Source organism: Stegastes partitus, unplaced genomic scaffold (genome assembly GCF_000690725.1).
Source record: "Stegastes partitus isolate 25-593 unplaced genomic scaffold, Stegastes_partitus-1.0.2 Scaffold1073, whole genome shotgun sequence".
Taxonomy (NCBI): domain Eukaryota; kingdom Metazoa; phylum Chordata; class Actinopteri; family Pomacentridae; genus Stegastes; species Stegastes partitus.
Window position 1 is genome coordinate 44,667 of NW_007578804.1, and position 4,865 is coordinate 49,531.

Below are 4,865 nucleotides of genomic sequence, written 5' to 3' on the forward strand. Positions count from 1 at the left end.
TCTCCACCAGCAGCTTCACCTGCTCTACCTTCTCTAAGAACAAAACTACTGACCGGTTCACCCGCGCAGCGGACTTGACCGAGCCGTGGCCGATCCGCTCGCCCACGGCTAGGGCCACGTCCTCGACGCTGCACGGGGAACCGGCCGCCAGCTTGATGGCATGTTCCCGAGACAGGGAGGTAAAATCTGAGGCCGCCATGATGGCTTCAACTGCCTCCTCCTCCTCCCAACCAGACGGCGTCTGGCCGCAAAAACACGCAAAACAAACACTAAACTAATGAAACAAACCTAACAAACTAACACATACAACAATAAACAAAGTCTAGAATAGACAAAGAATAGATAAGAAAAAGAAAGAACAAATGTCTCCCAATCTCTCCGCGCTCTTCTTCCACTCTCACTCCTCTCACTCCAAGAAGAAGAAGAAATCCCTCTTGTTGCACAAGAGACGTTCTTGTCAAAAAACAGGGAAATAACTTGGTCGTCTACACCGTACGAAACGACACCCTTGCTGCAGCAGTGGCGGCAGCAGCAGCAACAGCAGCCCTGGCCACCGGGACCACAACCTACACGGTTTCCAACGCCCGAGACATTGTCTCGACGTTCTACCTCTTCCTCACCCTGGAAATAGACAAAATTATCCTGGAGGAGACGAATCGCAAGGGTGTTAGGAAATACGGAAAGAGACGGCTGGAGGCGGATGGACGAGATCGACCTGCACGCCTTCGTGGGGCTGCTCATCCCAGCCGGCGTGTACAGGTCCCGAGGCGAGGAGAGCAGACGGGCGATTTTCCGTGCTACGATGTCGCTCAAACTCTTTCATGTTTCCTCGAAGCTGGTGAGGTTCGACGACCGCGAAACGAGAGAGGAGAGAGCGCCTCGAACAAACTGGCGGCCGTGAGAAAGGTCTGGGACGTGTGGGTCGAGCGGTTGCGGGCCCTCTACAACCCTGGTCCTCACGGCACGGTGGACGAGCAATTGGTTCTGTTCAAAGGTGACACAAACAATAAAATCAATAAAAAGATTTTATTTCTTTTTGTCTTGGCCTTTTCTTTTGGTAATGATGGGATGAAACACACGCACACACATTCCAGAACATTCCAGAACCTTCCGGCTTAACTTCCCCTCTGAGAACATAGTCACTGACTAAATCTGTATTTCGCACACGCGCTAGATATATTTTTGAAGAGAAATGGTTTTATTTCAGATTTATTTTTCTGCGTCGGAGCGATAAAATAGACAGGTTCTGTAATGTACCTCTCTCCCTCCCTCCCAAGGCTGTTGTCCCTTTCAACAGTATATGCCGAGCAAGCCTGCCAAGTACGGGATCAAGTCGTGGGTGGCTTGCGACGCCAGATCCAGCTACGCTTGGAAAATGCAGGTTTACACGGGGAAGTCCGGGAAAGGGAGAGGAATCAGGCGGCGCGCGTGGTGCTCGAGGTGACGGAGGGCCTGACGGGCCGCAACATCGCCTGCGACAATTTTTTCACTTCCTACGGACTCGCGCAGCGGCTCCTCCGTGAGAGGAACAACACCCTGCTCGGCACGATCAGGAAGAACAAACCCGAGCTCCCCTAACGCCCTGCTCGCGCTCCGAGGGAGACGGGTCCTCTCCTCCAAGTTCACCTTCACGGCCGACACCGCGCTGGTGTCCTACCTGTCCAAGAGAAACAAGAACGTGGTGCTGCTCAGCACGCTCCACGCGCGGGCCGCGGACGTCGCCCGCCGGCGCGCGGACAAGAAGCCCGCCGCCATCCTGGACTACAACTCCAACAAAGGCGGGGTGGACAACCTGGACAAAGTCCTGGTCTACAGCTGCAGGAGGATGACCGGGCGCTGGCCCCTCGCCGTCTTCCACAACGTTCTCGACGTGTCTTCCTACAACGCTTTCGTGATATGGCGAGAGCTCAATCCTGACTGGATGCTCCGCAGGCGCAACAAGAGGAGGGTGTTTCTCGAGCAGCTGGGCAAGGCGCTCGTCGCTCCGCTCATCGAACGGAGGGCTCACCTGGCGCGCACCGAGTCGGCCGTGGCGGTCGTGAAAAGCGTCCGGCTGGCCACCACTGCCGGGGGGGTCGCTTCTTCTTCTGCTTCTTCTTCTTCTTTTTCTACTTCTTGTTCCCGTCCGAGCACGGATCCCGTCGTCGACCCCCCGCTTGAGCCTCCCACTTCCACGGGCCCTGTGAAACCCATCCCCGCCAGAAAGAGGAAGAGGTGTCAGGTCTGTCCCTCCAAGAAGGACAGCAAAACGCACAACGTCTGCCGTGGCTGCGAGAAATACATATGCGGAGGCTGCGCGCTCCTGTACTGCCCTGCGTGTGCCGACATCTACTCTTCCTCGGACCGCGGGACAGTTTGACCCNACCCTTCCTCTTCATTCTTTGTTGTCTCCTAGAAGATTCACACTGACTTTACTGTGTTTCCTTTGACAGTCTTCATTACTATGATACAAGCTTAAGTGTACAATTTAAAACCTAAAGAGGTGCTTAACACTTAAACATGTTTGTTTTTTTGCCATAAACCAAACTATATGACTGAACTATGATGAAACACATCAATGCTGGTGTTACTGTGACGTTGACACTAATTTTTTTTTTTTTTTAAACATAAACCAAACCCAGCATTAAGCAAACACAAGGTAGTTTGCATGAAAACCTGGTGTGACTGGAGGTTTAGTTACACTTTAATGTCCTGTAACCCCCATCCTACCCCATCCTTCTTTAATGCTAGCTAGCTACACACGTGACCGTTAGAAAGACCCGGGCTCACTGGAACCGCGGCTCGTCTCACAAGCAAACCCTGTATGTGAACTTAGACACTGTTAGCGTCTACTACATAGCTTACAGATTTACTACCGTGTGGTCTAACCCAGTTTAACTGCTGTCTTACTTTCATGTCTTGCTGGCCGCCGAAGTCCGACTCTGGTCCACATAAGGGAGGCGCACTATGAGCAGCCTCACCGGAAGTCGGGTCGCCTCGTATGTGTCTGTAGTAGAACGTCCTCATGGTGCATTCACAAGCACTCGGACATCGGACTTTCGCTCGTTATTCGTCATATGCGGACTTTCGTTCTTTCCGACCGGCCACATATTTTTGAATTACATCGTTCAGAACTGGGGTGGCAGCCGGGGTGGCAAGGCATCTTCCCGGTAGATCCGTCCCTGCAACTAGTCACTATGTTTGAAACATAGCATAGCATGGCGGAGGCAGCATCATGATGCGGGACGCTTCTTGGCAGCAGGTCCTGGAAGGCTTATAAATGTTGATGGCAATGCATGGGTTGATGCAGATGAATATTTTCAGTCAACCAAGTCAAAGCCCACCTCAATCCAGCTGAGAGGGCCGTTTACCCATGATCCCCATGTAATCTGACAGTTCTGCAAAGAAGAATGGGGCAAAACTGAAAATGTGTAGGGCTGATTGAGACCTATCCACACAGGCTCAATGCTGTAATTGCAGCCAAAGGTGCATCTAATAAATACTGGCTTAAAGGGGGTGGATATTTATCCATCCATTCATTTTCTGATGTCCCTGATTGAGTTCATCGGTTTTTGTGTGATGCTTCTGTGATGGCAGAGACGGTGCTTCAATGAGTTCAGACACACCTCAGCTGGGTTCACTGGTTTACTGGAGTTGTGTTCAAAGCACTAAACAGTTAGAAATAACTACTGTGTGAATATGTTACACTTATAAAAAGTCCAACATCAGTGAATGTAGTACAAAAAAAAAAGTGAGCTCTGATTCCAACATGAAATCTTACAGTTATATTGCAAATGAAAACAATTCAGGAAGCATGGCTTTTATCAAATAAAACATACAAAATATAAATAAGAGAGTGGCTTTGGAGTGTCTCAGTTCAAGATTTTCTTTTTAAAAAAAGGAACTGCTTTGGATACAGAAAAAGGTCCAGTTAATGTTTACATACTGAAGTAAAATTCAACTGCAAGGTTCAAGGTTTTCACGAACAAATCATACAAATCAAAGCCGAACTGCGGGTGATGTCCTGACAGAAAGTCCGCTTTAGGACCTGATTTCTGATTCACACCATGCACTCCAGCCCAGAGAGGACCTTTAAGTTTCTCCAGCACCAAAGTGACTTTGACAAATGATGACGACAACATTGTGAGTTTGCTGGAATTCTGTCTTGACCCCAGGCTAGATCTGCCAATTCAATTCAATACAGTACCTAAGTCATACGCAACACAAGCACCAAAACTAAAACAAAACATCAACAGTGAGGCCTCTGACTTCAAGACCAGGCCTTAACATGGGGTGACAGCAGTTCCGTGCCCATTCATAGTGCAGACCTTTTTAATTAAATTAGCCTGTTGACACACAGTTAGCCTCGTAATCAAGGAAGCCCGAACAGTCAGCGATACTTTGGTTGCAACCGGAGCAACTTGAGATATTTAACCTGATTTGAGGATAACTCACTGGGTCCCACACTTCCCATAATGGAACTGTATGGCAAACTACTGAGGCAATGTTGTTCGAGAAGTTGGTTTAGAACTGTGACTAAAGTAACACGTCCATTTTCCTCAATATGATGTCAGCATGTGCAAGCTTACGACCCCCAGAATGGTAGACACAGCTCATTGCTATGTAACTGTTGCATGCTAATGTCTGTTGGTATCACATACTTTCATGTGTAAAGAAAGTGCTGAGCTGATGTTTTGCCCTTCTTTCACACCGCCAGAGTCATGATGGAAAGGTTTTGTAAAAAATGATGCATCATTGGGGGCGCCGCTACAGCTCACCTGGTTGAGCTGGTGTCCCATGTACAGGGCTACAGTCCTGATGTGGAGGTCATGAGTTCGAATCCCGCTCATGGCCCTTTCCCACATGTCCTCCCCCCATTCTTCTCT

General features: G+C 49.4%; 1 pseudogene; it reads left to right on the forward strand.

Moving 5' to 3' along the window:
- The first annotated feature begins 200 nt into the window (after window positions 1-200).
- Window positions 201-2,359, forward strand: LOC103367644 (piggyBac transposable element-derived protein 4-like; annotated as a pseudogene).
- The last annotated feature ends 2,506 nt before the right edge of the window (window positions 2,360-4,865 follow it).